A 22,634-nucleotide genomic window follows, 5' to 3' on the forward strand; every position below is an offset into this window, starting at 1 on the left:
AAACCACACATAAGCCTATGTGTTTATTTAAAGCGTCATATATGGATTATGCGATCTATGTCATCATTGAATGAAGCATAATGAGCCTTGTATATGGGGACTTGGACAAACAATATTTCGAGGTGTTAAAGTCCAGCTTCTAGTGTTCATGGCAGATAATTTTACTGGATGAATTAAAACATTATTGGCCTCACACATTATACATATATATATATATATATATATATATATATATATATATATATATATATATATATATATGTCATCTATGCCTGCCAATATGGGACTGGCTGCCCATCCAAAGTGAATGGAAGCCTTGGGAAGGAGAAATGGACTGTGCATGGTAAATCACAACTGCCCAACTCTTTTGTTTTTGGAAGATAAGCTGCTGCCAGAGGAGTCTGGCAGCAGCTTTCCCTCCTCTTCCCATACAAAACACATGCTGTATGGGGGAGGTTAAAAAAGATAGAAATTGTTCAGCCAATAGCTATCGTATGTGTATTATGAGTGGTAAGATAAATGCTCAGCCCTTTTTTAAAGGGGTATTCCGGCCATTCCTACGATCTCCCTGCAGCACCCGCATTCTATGCGGGGACTGCATCTCTAGTTTCGGAAACATCAGAGTTTCCGGGACTGGGGACGTGATGTCACGCCACGCCAACTTCATTCATGTCTATGGGAGGCCGTCACGCCCCCTCCCATAGACATGAATGGAGGGGGCGTGGTGTGATGTCAAGTCCCCAGTCCCGGAAACCTGGAGGTTTCCGAAACTGGAGATTCAGCATCTGCATAGAAGGTGGGTGCTACAGGGAGATCACGGGGGATCTCAGCAGCAGGCCCCCCGCGATTAGACACCTTATCACCTATCCTTTGGATAGGGGATAAAATATTTTTGCCCAGAATACCCCTTTAAATGCTATTATTGTATGTACCATGATAATTTTAACTACTCTAACTGTAAAGAACCCTTTCCTTTATTATTGATTAAATCACATTAAGAAACACATGAGAAACATTTCAGAGATATATACAGAAAACTAGGATGAAACGAGCTGACAAAGTTAATGATTGATTGTAGGAGCCTTGATCCCAATCACATATGAAGGATTTCTTATATATGGTTGGCCTTGTATGATAAAATGTACGTATAGCAGCCCAAGCTAGCAGAGATCTCCCACTGTTACATCCTTATGCCATAATGGAAAAATTATTTTAAGGATAAAAACATTTGTACAGGGAATGTCTGTACGACATATGGGGTAGAGTTCTATATTATGTGTTCTTGTATAATATTATCCAATATTCAAGTGCAATTGTGCAAATACAGAAGTGGCACATGTGTAAACTGTTGCAAGTAGACACTTTTCATGTCAAAATCCAGGTTGATTTAGGCTAATACATCTACAACTACAAAAATAGTTAATAAAAGGAGCAAATATTGACAGGTCCTTAGACAATACTGTTTGTTCTGTCAACAGTTGTGCGGTGCGTGTTTGTAAGACACTTACGGCGTGCTGTATGCAAACACTATGAGAGGAAATAAGGGCTAAAAGCATTGATCTTTAAGGAGTTGACAAATCATCTAAAAGCCTATATATGTTACTATAGATAGATCTGTCAAGGGTTAAATTGTGTTATTGCATTTTTTTTTTTTTATACTTATTGCAGGAAATATGCCCAAATTCCACTCATAAACAAACATACAGGAGGCGGCTGTCTCAGAACAACTTTTAGAAGTAAAATGGCAGCAGCATTAAAGGAATGGGTCTGGTGGCCTTGTGGTTAGGCCGCTTGCCTGTGAAGTGGGAGATTCTGAGTTGCGTTACACCGCAGCCAATGTCAATTCATATTTTTAAACCCTGTCTGGTCTTACAAACATACCTAAAGCATTTGTTGGATTACACCGGTCCTCTACTAGTGATAAATGTTCTATACATGTGTTACAAGTAGCTGGTTAGGGAAACAGTCAACAGAAAGCAAAGTGAAAAAGGAATTGGGTATATTTTTATCATCCCTGTGATGGTAATATGACAATTTTTTTTCTGTAAAATATCATTGTCAACGTATAATATTTTGCATATTAACACATTTTTGTATAGTACAGGAATCTAGTCAAGAAAATGTATTAATAGGCTATATCTCCACCTTCTCTCCTGCCGGACATCTTACTGTTGGCGGTTACATAACAGTTCTATATATTTGAGGATTTATTAGAGCAGTATTAAGTTTACTTGCAGTCAATTTTAGGGCCATGACAAAGTCATTTTGTTCAATCTAAGGTCTTGGGACTGAAAAGGAAAACATGGAAATATTAGGCGTTAGGGGGAGTTGTCTTGGTCTTTGTTATCCTGTCACTTTAATTCTAGCATGAGGAGTTCATTTATAGACAATTATGCCTCCCTACAACTGTTACAGGTGTAATGTTTCCCCAAATGGGGAACCTACTCCCTGAGGGAAGACAATTTGTCTGAAAGGAAGATGCTGTTTATGAAAGGGCCATTTCAGCTCTTGTAGAGCGTCAGAAGTGGCTTTAAGAATCTGTCTTTAAGTCACCAATGCATGATTTGTATAAGAGGACTATTATTTTTCCTCCCCATTCAATTCACGTTTCTGTGTCAACTAAAGTTTGTCAACAAAACACAGCAACATTTACCAGTAAAGAATTAAATTTTTGTATAAATCGACTGATCTGTTATCAATGCATATTATATTACTAAGTCCAGGATCAAGTACTTGCAAACCAGAAGTCTGCCATGTTTAATTCCCATATAGGTAGTGATCATTGGGGACTCTAAAAAAGGATATAGAGTTAGTTTACAAATCTATGGGGTATTTCCATGTGACTTGCTCCTCATTTCACACATTTAGGAAGCCTGCCTAAAAATCTGTAGAAAAAACCCTAATCTGAACTATCCAGGCACTTGTTGCTCTACACCTGGAACCATTTGTACACTTATTCACATGCAAGGAAAGTCCTGCCCTAGGGGTCTATTGTTCCTTTGCGTCCATCAGAGGAATAACAAAGGGCGACATTAGGAAGCTTGATGCTGCAAATTAGTGAGCATCCCTCCCATCACATTCCAGCATTAACCCCATTTCAGTATGACTTCATGTTAGGCCTTCAGGAGGTGCCAAGTAGTTAATTCAGATAAGAAATCATTGTATTAACTAATGGGAGGTTCTAGAATATTGATTGCCATCATGGATACTTTAGACAGGATGGCCTCAGCCCAGGGGAGCAACAGGCATTCCTGGGATGACTAGACTAAGCTGGGAAAGGTTGGGACAAGGTCACTTTTAAAGGTTCAGGAAAAGACCTCCATAGATAAATCAGGAGATATCCAAAAATGTTATAAACTGATTAAATGTTAGTCTATGGTCACTTAATGATCAAGTGTTGTTGATTATGACTAAACTTGATGTCGATGTTATAATAGCCTAAAGTGTAGTGTAATATAATAGTTTGAGAGTTTTGCATATGTGTTAAAACAGCAGACTATGATATCTTCAAGTGCAAGTTTCATAAGAAAATCAAAATGCAATTATTAAAGGAGATGGCCAACTCATTGAATGCACTCCTTTTAGTTTATTGCTACAGGTCTGGCTTTTATAGCCCTAAACCCTAATGGAAGACCCCCTTTGATACAGCTGAATTGTGCAGGAGTACTATGTCAGAATTTCATAAACAGTAAATATTAGAATTGAGGATTGCATATAGAGGGGTCTGAAGAAAGGTTATCCATAAATATCAAAAGATAAGTTATCCCAATCATTTTGGTAGGACTGGCTGACTGTCTAATGTCTATGAGGGCTTCCTGACTCTTCCCCGACAGATAATGTTGTTGAGAAAAGGATTGGGCATGTTGGATTTCCATATGGGGATGTTGAATAAGCGGCCACTAGAGGAGTCTAGCAGCACCATATCCCACCTCTCTATATTGTGCACACATTAGCCTATGATATGACGGGGCAACAGAAGAGATAGCTATCAGTTGAACGAAGGTTTGTCTCAGCTATTGAAGGTATATGAGCAACTGTAGAACACAATTAAAAATGTCCTGGTCCTGTCTAGTTCTACATGCGATGCTTACATAGCTACCACTCACCACTGAGTAAAGTATCTATGCAGGCATTTCATGAGTCAAGATGGGACCAGGAAGTGGGCATCAGCAGGGACCGGGTAAGTGATGGAATTGAAGAGATCATTCTGGTGAATAATAAGCCAGTCTGTCCCTAAAAATATTTATTCTACCAGATGTGGCTAAATAGAGTTTAAATACAATCTTTTGAGAGGATTTAGTGATGTCCTTCAGTCTTTGCATTGTCACACTCTATTACTTGGCAAGAGCTTTTAAAAACAAATGCAGATAAAAGAAGGAAAACTCTATTTCAGTATTCAAAATTGCATATTTTGTCATAAGAATTTGGACCAATTACATTTTTATTACATAGTAGCAATCCTAGTGAAAAGTACTAATTTCTTTCTATTATTTTATTATGTTTTTGGTTTTGTTGGATCATGTATTTATCATCAACTACTTTTCCATCTGTCTTACAACCAATGTCCAGATAAATTTTTAACTTGTTAGAAATAGGGGCTCATAATATAATCTGTGTACTCAGCTGTTCCAATTGTCATCATGTATATGACACTGAAAGAGGAATCTTCCCATACAGTCTGGGATCTCTCCATTGGCCTATTATGTTAATTGATTTCATTGTTCTTTAGACGTTCTTACTCCCTCCCAGTGAAATAATGCATTGTCCTTCATCTCCTTTCTCATCACGTCTTGCAAATTCCCATCACAAGTGAAAAGAGGTCAGGTGTCTCTAACCTATTCTTGGGAAAGACAAGATACTTTAGCCTTTGGTTTGCATTGGTTCAATTAAAAAAAAAAATCACCTTCATGTGATATAGGGAATTGGTGTTTAAACATTTCTATATTGGAAATTAAACTGCCAATCTAGCTGCAAATTCATTTTTTGGCATCTTTGTTTGAAGAAATTGAACATAAAAAAAAAAAATCTTGGTTTCTGTGATTGGGATCTGTAGATTGGGTAAAGATTTTTTGCAAAAATATTACAGCAGTTCTGCAAAATCATAGATACAACTTTGGTAAAAATTTGAATTTGGGATATTATATTTTTCCAATGATCACCTTTTCTTACAAATAAAACCATTGCAAGGGAAGACCAAAAATCCTCATCTTTTTTTTGTGTGTCCTTAGTTGTACCCCTCACAGTGGAACACTCATGTGAGAGGTTATTTTAGAGGAAACTTTCACTTCACTTTGCTCTGTGAGTGCTCTGTTTGTGTTTGTATTGCAGGCACTAAGAGCTAAGTCCTTCAACAAACACTCAGTACCAACAAGGGAAGCAGCTTTCTCTTATGCTCTTTGTTGACCCACTTTCTTATATACTTTTGCAGTAAAGTTATCGCTTTTTAAAGGCAAGTGATTAAGTGGCTCTTTGCCATGGCTCCTCTTTCCCGATCTACTGTATCTGTTAGAGAGACGATTCTATTCATATACCGTAAACCTCTCATGGCTTTGCCCTTGATTTTTTTTTTCACTTATATTATCTTGTTTTTACATGGATAGCACTTCAAACTCTTATAAATGCTCAATCCCGCAGCTTAAAATCCTTTTCTCACCACAATCATCGATATAGTAATATAGTTGGCCCAAATGGACAAAGCAATATAGCAATGTTTATAGAAGTGTTTATTAAAGAGGTACTCCGTCTATAGACATGTTATCCCCTATGCAAAGGATAGGGGATAACATGTCTGATCGCAGGGGTCCGGCCGCTGAGGGCCTCCCGTGATCTCTGGAGCGGCACCCTAGTCATCCAGTGCACGGAGTGAACTCCGCTCCGTGTCGGCAATACTGCTCAAGGTAGCTGATCAGGACCACTGCAGTGAAATCACAGGGTCCCATACCAGGCTTTTTCCTGTATGTTCGGTGCTCCATCTGTGCAGGCAGCCTCATCAGCCTGTACTAGTAGAGTGCCAATAACACTGTTCAATGCTATGCTATGGCACAGCATTGATCACTGTATGCAATTGAAAGATTGCAAGTAAAAGTCCCCTATAGGGGAATAACTGATAAAAAAAAAAAAAAAAAAAAGTTAATTAATAAAATAAGTATAAATTCCTTTTCCCATTTCTCAAATAAAATGAACAAAAATAAACATATGTGGCATTGCCATATGCAGAAATGTCTGAGCTCTTAAAATAGAACGTTAATGAAATCACACTCGGAATTGTGTAAATGAAAGTCCAGAATCGGTGCCATTTGGTTACTTCATATAGCAGAAAAAAAGCGATCAAAAAGTCCAATTAAAACAAAAATGGTACAGATCACAGTGCAAGAAATGAGCCCTCATACAGCCTGTAAACTGTGGTAGCCCAGTATGGGAGTTGTTACCCCGTACCATGCTTCCTTGTCAGGCAGCCTCCCTGCAGTGTCCCCTGGGCCCCCTTATACCCGTCCCCTCATGAACATATGTTTTGCCATTTATAATGCTGTAAAGTGTGTAAAGAAGTGTTATAACTTTAAGAAATGTTCCCATGTGATCTTCAGTTGTCATGTGAGTTATCATGTGGTTGTTACCCAGGAGGTATCAGTGACCAGGTGACTTAAGGGTGACCAATGGGATCCCACCAGAGTCTCCCCCATAAAATCCCTGGGTTGAGCCTCTGCTTTCTCTTTCTGCTAAGCTGAGGCCCAGTGCAGTCAAGTCTGGGAGTGTGTCTGGAGTCATAGGTCGCCTCAAGTCAAGTCTGCAGCCACAAGGTACAAGTAAGCCATAGTCACAGCATTGTCAGTCACAAGTTAGTCAAGTCAAAATCATCTGTCAAGTCAACGTGGCCTGCACTAAATTGTCCAAATCCACTGCAAGTCCCAGCAAACCCTTAAGGTCTCTGAAGTCACTGGTCACCTCCGTGGGCCTGGCTACAATGTATAGACTGTACCATCTGTCACTCAGTAAAGCTACTGTTGTCCATAACTTGGCAATGGAGTCATTATTGGTTAAAGGGGTAGTCCAGTGGTGAAAAACTTATCCCCTATCCTAAGGATAGGGGATAAGTTTGAGATTGCGGGGGGTCCGACCGCTGGGCCCCCCCGCGATCTCTCTGTACGGGGGCCAGGCTCTCCGGCCAGATAGCGGGTGTCGACCCCCGCACGAAGCGGCGTCCGACACGCCCCCTCAATACATCTCTATGGCAGAGCCGGAGATTGCCGAAGGCAGCGCTTCAGCTCTGCCATAGAGTTGTATTGAGGGGGCATGTCGGCCGCCGCTTCGTGCGGAGGTCGACACGCCCCCTTCCCGTGGGCTGCTGGGGCCCCGTACAGGAGATCGCAGGGGGCCCCAGTGCTCGGACCCCCCCGCGATCTGCAACTTATCCCCTATCCTTAGGATAGGGGATAAGTTGTTCACCACTGAGTCACCACTGGACTACTCCTTTAATGTCATCTGCCCATAGGATAATTCCATCTGCCCTGCATGTCACCCTCTACCGCAAAACAAAAAATAAAAGTGTTTTAGGGGTCAGAAGTGTAGAATTTTAAGTATACACATTTTCTCACAAAAAGTTATAATTTTTAAAAGTAGTCAAATAAAACCTATAAAAATTCTGTATCATTGTAATCATATTTATGTACAGAATAAATAAAACATGACATTTTTGGGGAAAAGTACAGTGTGTGGAAACGAAATACCCCCAAATTTGTAAAATCCCAGTGTTTTCTTCTTAACTTTTGCCCCACAAATGTTTTTATTTTTATTTATTTTTTTTGTTTCTTTGCTTTTGATTTTGTGGATAAGTAAGTAAAGTCATAACAAATTACAATTAGTTGCAAAAAAATAAACGCCCTCATATGGGTCTGTAGGTGGAATATTGAAGGGGTTATGGGTTATCCAGGAAAAAACTTTTTATATATATATATATATATATATATATATATATATATATATATATATATATTGGCTCCAGAAAGTTAAACAGATTTGTAAATTACTTCTATTAAAAAATCTTAATCCTTCCAGTACTTATGAGCTTCTGAAGTTAAGGTTGTTCTTTTCTGTCTAAGTGCTCTCTGATGACACGTGTCTTGGGAAACGCCCAGTTTTGAAGCACATGCCCATAGCAAACCTCTTCTTAAATGGGTGTTTCCCGAGACAGGTGTCATCAGAGAGCACTGAGACAGAAAAGAACAACCTTAACTTCAGAAGCTCATAAGTACTGAAAGGATTAAGATTTTTTTAATAGAAGTAATTTACAAATCTATTTAACTTTCTGGAGCCAGCTGATATATATAAAAAAGTTTTTTTTTCCTGGAATACCCCTTTAAAAGTGTTATATGACTATTACAAGGCAAGGAGGAAAAAATTTTAATAATTGTATTCTTAAGGGGTTAATAAAATATATAATTATTATAGTTTAATATGGTATTGTTATTCTCGACCGAGGATAGTTCATCATAGTTTTCTTTTTATGCAATATGTAAAAATTAAATGTACTTATTTTTGTTTATTGTTGTATTTTTCATTTTTGAATAGAATCAATATCTAAGATGATAGATTTATAACACAGTAGACCTGCTGGAGTCCTGTCCTAAGGTCTGATCCATGCATGCTGCATGATGCTAGGGGTGTACTTAAAGGGGTACTCCGGCCCTAAGACATCTTATCCCCTATCCAAAGGATAGGGGATAAGGTGGCTGATCACAGGGGGTCCCGCCGCTGAGGACCCCCACAATCTCTCATGCAGCACCCACCTGTCTCAGCTGCAGAAAGCGATGATCGCTCCATGTCTGAAGACTAATGACCACGGGGCCGGAGTATCGTGATGTCACGACTCTGCCCCTTGTGATGTCACGCCCCGCACCCTCAATGCAAGGCTATGGGAGGGGGCTTGATGATCATCACTTCGTGCAGAGACAGGTGGGTGCTGCATGAGAGATTGCGGGGGTCCTCAGCAGTGGGACCCCCGCAATCAGACATCTTATCCTCTATCCTTTGGATAGGGGAATAAGATGTCTTAGGGCTGGAGTACCCCTTTAACTGGCCAGACTTGGGATATTTTCATACAGAACAGTTTTTAATATTTTTTTACACATAGACAGCACAGACAAAATGACTTACTTGTAAAGTGTATAGCCTTCTCCAGCATCTGAATATGAGCCAGCTTTCAACTCATGGTGTGAGATATCTCAGGAAGCATCAGTTTTATATTTTTTTCCACATAGTTATTATACATATAGAATTTAAAATGTATAGAATTCTCAGCTCACCCTCAGAGGCCCCGAGGCGCACGGACTGTGCGAGGCAGCACCACTTAGCAAGATAAGAAACTGGATGTCCAGCGCCAGGATACATGCAAAACAGGTTCTTTATTGCTTTAAAACACCATGACAGGGGTCAGCGTGTGACACATTTCAGGTGCGTTAGCACCCTTAATCGTACATGTACGATTAAGGGTGCTAACGCACCTGAAACGCGTCACACTCTGACCCCTGTCATGGCGTTTTAAAGCAATAAAGAACCTGTTTTGCACGTATCCTGGCGCTGGACATCCAGTTTCTTATATAGAATTTAATTCCCGTATTTCCTTTTTGAATAAGAAACATGAGTGTACAAACACTTTCGTCAATCTCCCATCATTGTGTCACTTTCTCCATAATAAAACAAAAACAATGGTGCTTCCTAATGCTTAGGGCCTTATTACACGGGTAATGTATGCTGAACAGGCTGATCACCATTTCGAAGGTAAAAAAAACACATCATTTGTGGCCACACTTCTCCACGAACAATCCAGCAATCATTTCTGTGGCTCCGCCTCCAGGACGGTTGGGCCGTGTAAAGGCTCTTTTATTCAAGTGCCAAACTACAAGATCAGTGGTCCTTTGGATAGGGGATAAGATGTCTAGGGGTGGATTAAAGGATTGTAAATGAAAGAAATGGACTTATTCAGATGACAAGGACAGTTGCTGATAACCTTGTAACAAATTAGCTGCATGTAAATATAGTGTTGTACATATATAAGGGTTCCACCAATAGACGTAAAATGCATGTACTTAGTCGTCTGGTCTCATTTTAGGCCAAATGTTGGTAATACTTCATGTTTTTACTCAAGTTACTTGTGTTTAGTATGAGTGGAGGCCATTGTTTCTCAGTGCACACAAGTTAGCATTTAGTCACACTAGCCATTATCCTATAAATTCATTTGTCTTTCTTTTTGTTTTTATTTGTATATTTTTGGGGGTCTGTGAATTGTCTGTAAACAACCTGGAATGGAGCTCATTCATCAGACTTGTAGGTTATGACATGTGAGTTTCCACAGCTCATTGACAAAATGTCGCTCTCAACTTTCAGCCTTTGAAGAAGCAGGAAGCAACATGTCCCTTTTTTTTGTAATTATGTAGCAAACATGATATAGTTAAATTTATGTTCACCACTTAAACCAAAAAAGAAAGATGCATCAGATGGTAAACAGGTTTTGTAAACCACATCTCAAGGACAGTTACTGATATTTTCCTAAACCACATATTTCCAGTTTTTGGAAATCTGCAATATCAAATAATGAATATATGTCACAAAGAATGATGTCTACATATAGTTATTGTACACTCACAAATCATATTTGATCAATATTTAATTATTTTATTTAAAATGCCTCCTACCTCCTACAAAGAAATCACCTGTTAATATGCTGTAAACACCTAAATAGGTAATCGAATGGTAAATCCCTATGGCATCAATTCTAAATAGGGTCTAGGAAACCTTGTCTTATAAACTCTTAAATCCTTGTGTCAACATATTAGGCAGTTGTGAACAACTGGTGGGATTGTGCCTTTCTTCTGCGATGTTATGCAGTAGGCATCTCTCTCATAGCGGAATGGCAATTTGACAGTAACTGATCTCAGACAGATAATATTCATTAGACATAAGTCCCAAATCTACTTCTTCATAGCTTGTTGACAAGATTAAAATGTAATTATTTTATATGCTAAACCAGGGACAATATAGGACTTACTTAATAAGATGGAGTTAGACCTATGCTTGAGGTCTTGCCCAGAATACATGTGCCATACAATGATGACAATGGGTCATATTTGGATTTTCAATCTTTATTCTTCTTTGGTACATACTGCACTGTACATTCATTTGTCTATTTTCTTCAACTTTTAGTAATGAATAAACTTCAGACCTTATCACAAAAGTGTAGTCAGGCTTTACTGCACCTTGGGCAAATGTTTAAATAACTGCCCTAGCCTTATATCTAAATACCTTGGCCAAGGCAGTGTGGCTTATTTTTGTCCCTGTTGACATGGGGCCAGGACCGCCAATCTGGAATGTCTTGACCCTGTACAGCCAAGGTCTCTGAGTCCTTGCCTTTACTTTTCATTACTCGGGCCAGAGGGAAAGACATGGTGGCTAAACTATATAGGGGTGATTGAAAGTGGCAGATGGTGGAGGATGGCACGAGGAGATAGAAACTGGCAGAGGTTTTGTGGATGGGTAGAGTGGGCACAGTGGGTGTGCATGGCCTCTGTTGGGGTGCACTGTTTGTGGCATGTTTAGTCATTTAAAGCTGGTATCAAGAAAGGCCTTACAGGGTAATAAATTACTAGTGCAAACAAGAGGCAGGAGGGCTCTGCACACAAGAGATTACAATCTATAGTGAAATATGATACAAAAGGGGGCAAAGTGTTTGATTTGTACACTAGTCCAGCTATCTTTTATAAAAAAAAAAAATAGGATGCAGGAGCCAATCACCCAGCCAGGTTCTGTGGATGCCCAGGTATAAAGTGTATTAGGATGCAGACCTTGTATTAGAATACTGTTTATTAATGGAATGAAGCTCTAAAGAATAATAGTGATAAAAGGACAGGAGGCAATTCATGAAAAGTGATAGGCCCACCTAATAAGTTGTGTTTTTAGACATGCTTAAAGGAAATCTGTCACCAGTGTCACCTGCACTAACCTGTTGGTAGCGACAGGTAGTGGAGGGGACACTGATGACAATGGTACTTACCTTGTCCTGTTCCGTGGCGGGGATCTCCTGCAATCTTCTCCATCAGCTCCGTGTATCGGCTTGGGGCATGGGCGGAGCTTAATGATGTCACCGCTGCTGTTCCCAGGACCCAGCAGAAATCAGTAGCGGCTTGGAGCATGGGCAGAGCTTAGTGACATCACCGCTGATGCTCTCTGCTGGGTCCCGGGTCCTGGGAACAGCAGCGGTGATGTTAATAAGCTCCGAGCTGGTGCCCGGAGATGGAGCTAATGGAGGAGATTACAGGAGATCCCCACCATGGACCTGGACAAGGTAAGTACCGTTGTCATCAGTGTCACCTGCACAACTGTCGGTACCTTTAAAGGAAAACTGTCAGCCTCTTCACCCAAACTGAACCCGGTACACTGGGTTATAGTGTGGGTGAACAGAAGTCAAACGATGGATCACTTGCTATAATCTGTAGATACTGTATGTCCAGAAATATGTCCCCTATGAGATCCTCTTCTTGAATGTCCAGAGATATGTCCCCTATGAGATCATCTTCTTTATTCCCTGAATCACGCACAGAAGGTGGGTCCCTGCTGGCTTAATTTACATATGCATGTTCTGTGTCTCCTTGTCCTAGTGACTCCTGTTGCTGGTCATGTGAGCGCTTAGTTGGTGCAATGCGCTCTATGCAAAACCAATCCCTCCCGTATGAACATCATACAACCAAAAAATAACTGATACAACATTTTACTAACATTCTCACTTGTATCTGCCAGGATAAGAACTTGAAAGCACACCAAATCAAGGGTCTCCTGATTACCCCCATCCGTGCATCACCAGACCCGAGGGCACCGATTTCCAGAGACTCACAACCCTCCCTGGGGGCCCTGTGCCCACAGGGAAACTATCCACCAGGGCTGGGTACCGTTCCCAGCCCACCTCAGACCACCTTACCAACTGCCACAATTACCACCTGTGCCTCCAAGTCCCTACCCTGCAAACTCTGGTGTGGGCGGGTGGGCGGGACTTCTTCAGACTCCAAGGGCGGGTGGGCGGGACTTCTTCTTTTGTGGCCGCGTGCCAACTGTCCCTAACCCCCCTCCGTCTGCTTCTTATAACCTCCTAGCTCCTCCCCCCTCTACGCCATCCCCCTGCCCTTACACTGACCCCTTTAACCCTTCATCTGCCTGCCTCTCGCCCTGTCACGTGCCCCTCCACTTTGATTCTCTCCATTCTGGGGCTTTCTGGTATGTTGGTGGACAGAGAGGAGGAAGGATATGTAGGGAGATGCAGCGCCAGAGTTGTCAACCATCTGTAGATTATAATACATCACTATGTACTGTTCCTTACAAAGTGGCTGTAGTCTGTAGTCTGTTGCTAAGAAGCAACTGGCAGTTTGTTGTCCGTTGCTAAGGTGCAACAATTGTGTTTTAAATGTCATGTGGTAAAAACAGAGAAGCTCTCGGCATTTACTAGTCAACCGTAACAGCTCATGCTGTGATGCTATGTTTTAGATAATTGTAACAATGGGGGACTTGAACTTTTGGGGGGTTTACAGGAGGGTGAGTAATGTTGAAAGCTGCTACTTGGCTGAACTTCTACAGTTATTAGAGTCTGTTAGCTATCGTGATAATATGAGGATCAAAATCCACACTAATACATGTAATCTTTACAAAAAAAATAAAAAAGTACACATAGGCTTTATGCTCTCTTATCATACAGTACACATGCGAGCATAACGTACATGCACATACGTATAACCTGCACTGTTTTCAGATGACTTTTTTTTCCTTCTTCTTGGACCACCCTGAATACTCACTGGCTCTGTGCCCCTTTACTCTACAGGATCAAATTCCTTACAGACTCCCTGAACCATACACAATCTGCTTTCAGGCAGCTGTCTATCCTACAGAGATTAGTAGCTCAGGAGAGCTCTGAGGAGGGGCACACAGAAAAAAACTGAGGGAGAGGGGTACCTCCACACTTCTAGGAAAGTTCACAAGGCAGTCTGTGTTTTGACAGGGAAAGGGATAGTAAATTAGAACCATCAGAAAAGTATGCATTGTCATTAATACTGATGGGAGCTCAGGAGGTACTCATTAAGGACTGCTAATAAATACAATAAGTGTCCTCTGAACATACCCTCATGAGAAGGACAGTTTAGTCTACAAGGGCACAATGGTTTGCTTAGTAGGTCTGAAAATGCTTTACAGAACACTCTGTGTTAAATATACGCCCAATGGCTTTGGCCTATTAAGTTTGCTGGAGTTAGGGTTGCCACCTTTCTTGCAAAAAAAAAATACAGCCCATGCTAATTTTCATAATTTTATATATATATATATATATATATATATATATGTATATATATATATGCGTAACATCACAGGATACACATATGCGGGGGAAATTTTGTCCTCTTCTGACTACTATAACTTTTTTATTTCTCCTTATACGGCCTGTATGAGGGTTCATTTTTTGCACCCCGATTTGTAGTTTTTAACAGTACCATTTTTGTTTTGATGTGACTTTTTGATAATTTTTTTAATGAAATTCGGGAGTTGTAGTTAGTTACTAAGTACAACTCCTAGCATGCCCTGATACAGTCTGTGGCTCAGCAGCTGCCCCAAACGAAAACTACAACTCCCAGCATGTTGGACTATATAGTAGTATATAGTATAGGTCAATGTTTCCCAACCAGGGGTGCCTCCAGCTGTTGCAAAACCTCAACTCCCAGCATGCCCGGACAGCCAAAGGCTGTCCGGGCATGCTGGGAGTTGTAGTTTTGCAACAGCTGGAGGCGCTCTAGTTGGGAAACACTAGTATAGTATATGGTGTAACATTCTGAGAGTTGGAGGATTGGATGGATAAATACTGGCCATTGCATTTTATTTAAAATAAAAATATGGGCAGGGTGGCCAAAATACCGTCTGTGCCGGTAAAATACCGGCCAAAGGCTGTCCGGGCATGCTGGGAGTTGTAGTTTTGCAATAGCTGGAGGCGCTCTGGTTGGGAAACACTAGTATAGTATATGGTGCAAGATTCCGAAGTTGGAAGATTGGTTGGATAAATACTGGCCATTGCATTTTATTTAAAATAAAAATATGGGCAGGGTGGCCAAAATACCGTCTGTGCCGGTAAAATACCGGCCAAAGGCTGTCCGGGCATGCTGGGAGTTGTAGTTTTGCAATAGCTGGAGGCGCTCTGGTTGGGAAACACTAGTATAGTATATGGTGCAAGATTCCGAAGTTGGAAGATTGGTTGGATAAATACTGGCCATTGCATTTTATTTAAAATAAAAATATGGGCAGGGTGGCCATAATACCATCTGTGCCGGTAAAATACCGGCCAGGTGGCAACCCTAACTGGAATGTACAGTGCACAGAAGAATAACTATGGAGAGTGCACTGGTAGTAGTTCCACCCAGACGTATGTCCCTAAAGAACCTGAAGGCCTCTCTACCACTTAAGGCCCCTTTCACACTACAGGTATCATCCTGCTTTTTTACTGCCGTTATTTTATAATAACGTATGAAAAAAGACCGGATGCAATAACTGGTAATAACGGATGATAACTGACAACCATCATCCGTTTTTTTTTTTTGTTTCTTTTCTTAAAAAACCTGATGTTGTTCATCCGTTATCCGTTATCATCCGTTATTACCAGTTACATCCGTTTTTTTTTTTTTTTTTTGTTTAATCAGGTTTTTAACCCTTTTTTTGTAAAGCTGTACTAAGCATGCTCAGTACAAAAAACGGATATTAAAAAAACCTGACAATAACTGATGATAATGGATGTTTTTTTTGTTGAACATCCGATTCCCATAGACTTCACTGTTAAATTTTAACGTCCGTTTTTTCACAATTCTTTTGCCGGACCAAAAATTTATGCATACGCCGTCTCTTGTGCCGGCAAAAATAATGGACATTAGTAAAAACGGACATGACTGATGAAAAAGGATGGTCAAAAAATCCCACTGACATGAATGGGATTTTTCGACGGCCATTTTCAGGGCTTTTTGCCGGGAGTAATAACAGAGGTTTTTTTTTTACAGGATGATACCTGTAGTGTAAAAGGGACCTAAGAAGATACCAGTATTATAAATGGCACATGGTAGAAGGAAGGGTTCTGACAGATTTTGCATATAGGCCAATGAACTTTACATTATGTCCTGAGGACACATTTTACAGATCTATTCTTCTACCCATTTGGATTTCAGAATGCCAACATTTAATAAATATATTATTCTACACAAACTGAGCCAGGCAATATTAAAGTATAAATGGGCATCTAGACTAAATCAGGGTGGGCTGAAGTCAGGTCATGAAAACAAGGAAATGTTATTTCTAGGACACCTAGGGTTAAACCAATCAGACTGACCCCAGGGGGTTGTTTGAGGGGAAAAAAAAGAATAAAAAAAAAACAGAGGTCAGGACTAGAAATTGTCCATGGGGAAAGAAGGGGGAGGATTTAACTGAATAGGTTGTACAAGTGATTCACAGACATGTATAAGGGCTGCTCAAGACACAATGACCTGCTATGAAATTTCTTAGCATCCATAGACTCATCGGATAATAGACTGATAGATTAATTCTAGAATGAATGATCTTTTCAAAGACAAACGCACTTTTGTAGGTGTTTATCCACATCCTTGATATTACAAAAAAATTTGCATTTGTTTTGTAGGATCTAGAGAATATGTCATAAGACGCTTTGGTTTACGAGTAAAAGCTCCTACAATAGTTTGCAATGTAAACATTTTGCAACATGTTGCATTATAATAGTACTGTACAGAACAGTCTAACAGAACAATACAATTGCATGATTTCAAGGTAGAATTAGGTATATTGTGAGTACTAGTATACGACAGATCCACAAGACAACAGTTTTGCTAACATACAGTAGTTCTTCAAGGGGTACTCCACTCCCCAGCATTTGAAACATTTAGTTCCGAACGCTGGGCACGGGCTTCGGGGGTCACCACGCCCCCTCCCATAGACTTGCATTTAGGGGGTGGGACGTGACATCACGTGAGTTCCCGTACTCAGCATTCGGAACTAAATGTTCCGAAGGTTGAGGAGTGGAGTACCCTTTAAAAATTCCCCTAGTCTCTTCTTTCCAGCTACCAGCCGTCATAAAATCACAGTATTACAGACTATCAGGTGATTCTGGAATAAAAATAGATCCAAATAAAATGTAGTCAATTGCCAGATTAACCCCTTAAGGACTCAGCCCATTTTGGCCTTAAGGACTCAAACAATTTAATTTTTACGTTTTCATTTTTTCCTCCTCGCCTTCTAAAAATCATAACTCTTTTATATTTTCATCCACAGACTAGTATGAGGGCTTGTTTTTTGCGCGACCAGTTGTCCTTTGTAATGACATAACTCATTATATCATAAAATGTATGGCGCAACCAAAAAACACTATTTTTGTGGGGAAATTAAAAAGAAAAACGCAATTTTGCTAATTTTGGAAGGTTTCGTTTTCACACCGTACAATTTATGGTAAAAATGACATGTGTTCTTTATTCTGAGGGTCAATACGATTAAAATGATACCCATGATTACATACTTTTCTATTATTGTTGCGCTTAAAAAAATCACAAACTTTTTAACCTAATTAGTACGTTTACAATCCCTTTATTTTGATGACCTCTAACTTTTTTATTTTTCCGTATAAGCGGCGGTATGAGGGCTCATTTTTTGCGCCATGATCTGTAGTTTTTTTTGCTACCACATTTGCATATAAAAAACTTTTAATACATTTTTTATAATTTTTTTTAATATAAAATCTATTAAAAAAGCAGCCATTTTGGACTTTTTTTTTTTTTTACGTTCACGCCGTTCACCGTACTGGATCATTGACATTTTATTTTAATAGTTCGGACATTTACGCACGCGGCGATACCAAATATGTCTATTAAATTTATTTTTTACCCTTTTTGGGGGTAAAATAGGAAAAAACGGACGTTTTACTTTTTTATTGGGGGAGGGGATTTTTCACTTTTTTTTTACTTTTACTTTTAAATTTCTTTTACATTTTTTTTACACTTGAATAGTCCCCATAGGGGACTATTCATAGCAATACCATGATTGCTAATACTGATCTGTTCTATGTATAGGACATAGAACAGATCAGTGTTATCAGTCATCTTCTGTTCTGGTCTGCTCGATCTCAGACAAGAGCAGAAGACGCCGGGAGCCAGAAGGAGGAAGGTGAGGGGACCTCCGTGCGGCGTTCTGAATGATCGGATCCCCGCAGCAGCGCTGCGGGCGATCCGATCATTCATTGAAATCGCGCACTGCCGCAGATGCCGGGATCTGTATTGATCCCGGCACCGGAGGGGTTAATGGCGGACGCCCGCGAGATCCCGGGCGTCGGCCATTGCCGGCGGGTCCCCAGCTGCGATCATCGCTCCGATGCCCGCGGCTATGCACAGGACGTAAATGTACGTTCCTGGTGCGTTAAGTACCACCGCACCAGGACGTACATTTACGTCCCGCGTCCTTAAGGGGTTAAAGAGGTTTGTAGATTAACAAGCAGCAGACGGGTTTTTATTGAATTTATCTTCATTTGAATTTTGAAAGACAGGAAAGTGACAAATAAAAATCTAAAATGATTCATAAGTATAATAAACTCAACTTCCATTTGTTTCAGTTGCGTGTGGGTCAATGTTGGATCCTCCACAAGAAAGCTAGGTAGGCAGTTCTATACAGTGAGTCCTCGAACGGTCTGTGTGAAGTGTAATTTATAGAGTCCTGTCTAACCACAATCCATTTCTATTGTCAGTGCATGACAAAGACGGCATACTCATTATCTAAATAAGGAATACCCCCGGCCTGTGCACATCCATGCACTTATACAGTGGGATCATATTCAAAACTCTTCACATCAAAAATTTTGCGTTACGTGCCAAAATTTGGACGCAAAAAACTTCACATCAGATATTCAAAGTGTTTTACATGAGAACTATCCAAGGTTTACACTAGTCACATCAGTTTTGCAAAAGTGGGCGTGGCTATTTAAATTTAATGTTTCACATTACATTTTCAAAGGGGGTGAGAATCCATTTTACATCAAAAATTTCACACCAGCTTTTTGCTAGCTTAGAAATCACAGAAATGGTTGTAGCTTTTTGGGGAAAAGGTGTTATTTAATCAATTATTGAAAAATGTATTATTATTGGAAAATGTTATAAAAAATTATAATATTTTTTTCTCTTTTTTTCCTTTTCATGGTCACTGCAACTGAACTCACATTTAAGCCCTAGACATGTTTTTTTTATACAGTTATCACTTGTCTGGGCACTAGTAATCATGGAATATTACATGAGATGCTTCGGACAGAATTTTCTGGGATGTAAAATTTGGCAGCAAAATCTGCAATTTTGGTGCAAAAATTGCAGATTTTGGCACCAACCTCGTCAATCTTGGAGCAACAAAATCCAATATGGTGGCAACAAAAAAATTGGGCCCAAATTTGCCAATTTTTGCCACAAAAAAACAAAAGTGGCACGAAAATGAACTCTCTCATGTGAGGAAGAAAAAAAAAGTGTAATATCGTTGTACCAGAAAGTACAGTAGTTTTTTAATATATCCCCCATTATGTTAAATATCTGCACTGCTTTTGAATTTACAGAAATGACATTCAAGAAACTTTTTCTAGTGTTTGTGATTACTATTTCTAATATATAACTTTATAACTTCTTAAGCTTTTTGAATGATTGTAGTAACATATTGTAACAATGACAAAATCAGTGGGGTAAAGGCAAATAAAAGAATTTTTATATACAAGAAACATACAAGAAGAACCTTTTCAAAATAAGTTTACTGTCTCTTCCTGTCCCTGTATATTGCACCCCATTACCTACCCATTTGAAATTTTGGAGGATGGAAAACAACCTTTAAAGGAGATGTCCGGCGTGGACTATTCTTATTCCATCCTGTCCGGGCTGCAAAAAAAAAAGAGAAAACAAACTTTCACTTACCTTCCTACGTTCCCCTGGAGCTCCGCAATAGCTGATCGGTCTACTTACTACTTCCCTTAGCCCGGGACGTCACACAGCACTTCAGCCTATTACCGGTCAAGGTGGGACATAGCTGCGGCCGGTGATAGGCTGAAGCACCGTGTGACGTACTGGTCTAAAGGAAGTAGGAAGTAGACAGCCTAGCCGACCAATCAGCTATACCGGGGGAACGTAGGAAGGTAAGGGAAAGTTTGTTTTCTCTTTTTTTTGCAGCCCGGGCAGGATGGAATAAGAATAGTCTGCTCCGTACATCTCCTTTAAGGGTGGGGTCCCACCATGCATATACACAGCGGATATCATGCTGTGCAAAATCTGCAGTAGAGTGGGAAATATGCTGCGTAGTCTCCTATAGGCAAACATACAAGACTTTCCCATGGCAGCCCTGTGTGCCCATGGGGAAGCCTTGTATGTATGCATACAGTATATAATTGGACATTTTCTAAAAATAAATTTTTGCATTAAAGGATATACCCACCTTTGGCACCCTTTTGAAGTATAAGAACTTTAAAAGAATTAAAGCGTTCCTGTCAGATCCCACAATAAAAAAGTAAATAAATGAATATGTTACTTAGCACTTAATCCTGACCATGTACATCTATTTTTTTCTTTTGCCTCTATCACCTATATTTATTTTCATAATACCTCTTTTCATTAGCTGAAAGTGATAGAAATCATCTTAGTAGAAGGGGGCGTGTCCCTCGCTTGTGGTGGTTGGAGGTGATTGGTGTGTCTGCTCATGCAGCCTTGTCCATAAGTCCTCTCTTGTCCATGACTCATGGACAAACCTGATGCAGCTGCAGGACTGGTTAGTTTCCCAGTAGGTATGGAAACCCCTAGTGGCGGGATTTTCAGGAGCCGTTCTCTTTATTAAATATTGATAATTTTTTAAACAACCACTTAAAGGGGTACTCCGCCCCTAGACATCTTATCCCCTATCCAAAGGATAGGGGATAAGATGTCTGATCGCGGGGGTCCTGCCGCTGGGGACCCCCGGGATCTTGGCTGCAGCACACCTCTGTCTTTACTACACAGAGCAAACTCGCTCTGTGCATAATGATGGGCAATACAGGGGCCGGAGCATCGTGACATCATGGCTCTGCCCCCTCGTGACGTCACAGCCCGCCCCCTCAATACAAGTCTATGGGAGGGGGCGTGGTGGCCATCACGCCCCCTCCCATAGACTTGCATTAAGGGTGCGGGCCGTGACATCACGAGGGGGTGGAGTTGTGACATAACGGTGCTCCGGCCCCTGTATTGCCCGTCATTACGCACAGAGCGAGTTTGCTCTGTGCAGTAATGACAGTGGGGTGCTGCAGCCGATATCCAGGGGGTCCACAGCAGTGGGACCCCGTGATCAGACATCTTATCCCCTATATTTTGGATAGGGGATAGGATGTCTAGGGGCGGAGTACCCCTTTAAGGTCTTAGATTTTCATCAGTAACAAATGTTTTTGGATATGACAGTGCCCATTTAATCTACAGACTAACTTTTAAAACACAATTTAACTCTTTATCTGTTAATGGATGGTAGTCTTTTATACTGATCCTAATCTACAGCTTGTATTATATCCCAGAGCAGCAGTCCCTATTCTGCAGGCTTCAGAGATTTCCCAGCATTCTTTGCTGGATCAATGTCTGATCAGAGCTGGCTCTTGTGATTAGTATTCTAGGACATGTTATCTTAGGACCAGATACTGTAACCTGATACTGAGAAAGCTAAGTGTCTCACTGCATTATGGGAGTTTAGCAAATTGTTAGCAGTGCGTTTGGCCACAAGCTTTTTGTCTATTTTCAGTAACCTCCAGAAGAACTGTAAATACAGCTCTAGGATACAAGGTAGGCAAATATATAGGAGCAGGACCAGATAAGTAAAGCAGGGCATTCAAAAAGTTAAAGATGTTTTTAGGATATTTTTTCTTCAGCATTTGAGCCCATGATGCCAAAGAATAATAATGTGTAATGTTCTTCTATTACTTCCCTCCATGAGCCACTTTGACCCTTTTTTTATGTACAAGACCCTCACCCAAAAGTGCTGTAGTTCAAGTCTTTATTTTACTGTTATCTGACCTTTCCCAGCATTCCATACGACCAGAGACAATACATCATAAGTCATATGGTCTTAAGGGGGGCGTGACTATGCTGCAGTGGGCGGGTAGATATCAAGGTGGAAGGGATTTACTGAAGTAATGCTATCCTCTTATCCACTGCAGAATAGCCACTCCCCCTGGAGACCATGTGACTTATGACATATTGTTTCTGGCCCCATGGAATGCTAGGGAAGGTTTGAGACAACAATAAAATAAACACTATGACAGACATTTATCAAGCAATTTAGTTAAATTTTTTTTACTAAAAATGTCGCACAAATGTCGCACCTGCGACTACACGATTTTTCGTGCGACATTTTGACTGGAAAGCGAGAAAAGCAAGTTTTCCAAAACTTAACTACGTAGTAATAATTTTAAAATGGGCTACGGGTAGTCAGGTATTTATTAACTGCAACAGTCGCAACTGCGCAACAAGGTTAAAAATTGACTAAATTTACTCCAGCTCAAACATGGAGCAGAAAAAGCTACTACCAGAGTAAAAAAGGAAAAA

The 22,634-nt window shown here is 40.3% G+C and overlaps 1 protein-coding gene across 5 annotated transcripts in view; it reads left to right on the plus strand.

Moving 5' to 3' along the window:
• GLI1 (GLI family zinc finger 1) overlaps positions 1–22,634 on the plus strand; it is a 166,457-nt gene that overhangs the window by 33,123 nt on the left and 110,700 nt on the right. Inside the window, exons 1-2 of one of the 5 annotated variants that reach the window (XM_056562538.1) lie at positions 12,273–12,334; positions 18,668–18,708. The exons of 2 other annotated variants lie outside the window; for them this stretch is intronic. The gene's annotated coding sequence lies outside the window, so the exon portion shown is untranslated. Of the gene's footprint in view, positions 1–12,201; positions 12,335–13,508; positions 13,573–18,667; positions 18,709–22,634 lie in introns of those variants that run through there. 2 more of the 5 variants (XM_056562539.1, XM_056562540.1) reach the window with 2 other exon arrangements.

The sequence above is a fragment of the Hyla sarda genome, chromosome 2 (genome assembly GCF_029499605.1).
Source record: "Hyla sarda isolate aHylSar1 chromosome 2, aHylSar1.hap1, whole genome shotgun sequence".
In the NCBI taxonomy this organism is placed as follows: Eukaryota; Metazoa; Chordata; class Amphibia; order Anura; family Hylidae; genus Hyla; species Hyla sarda.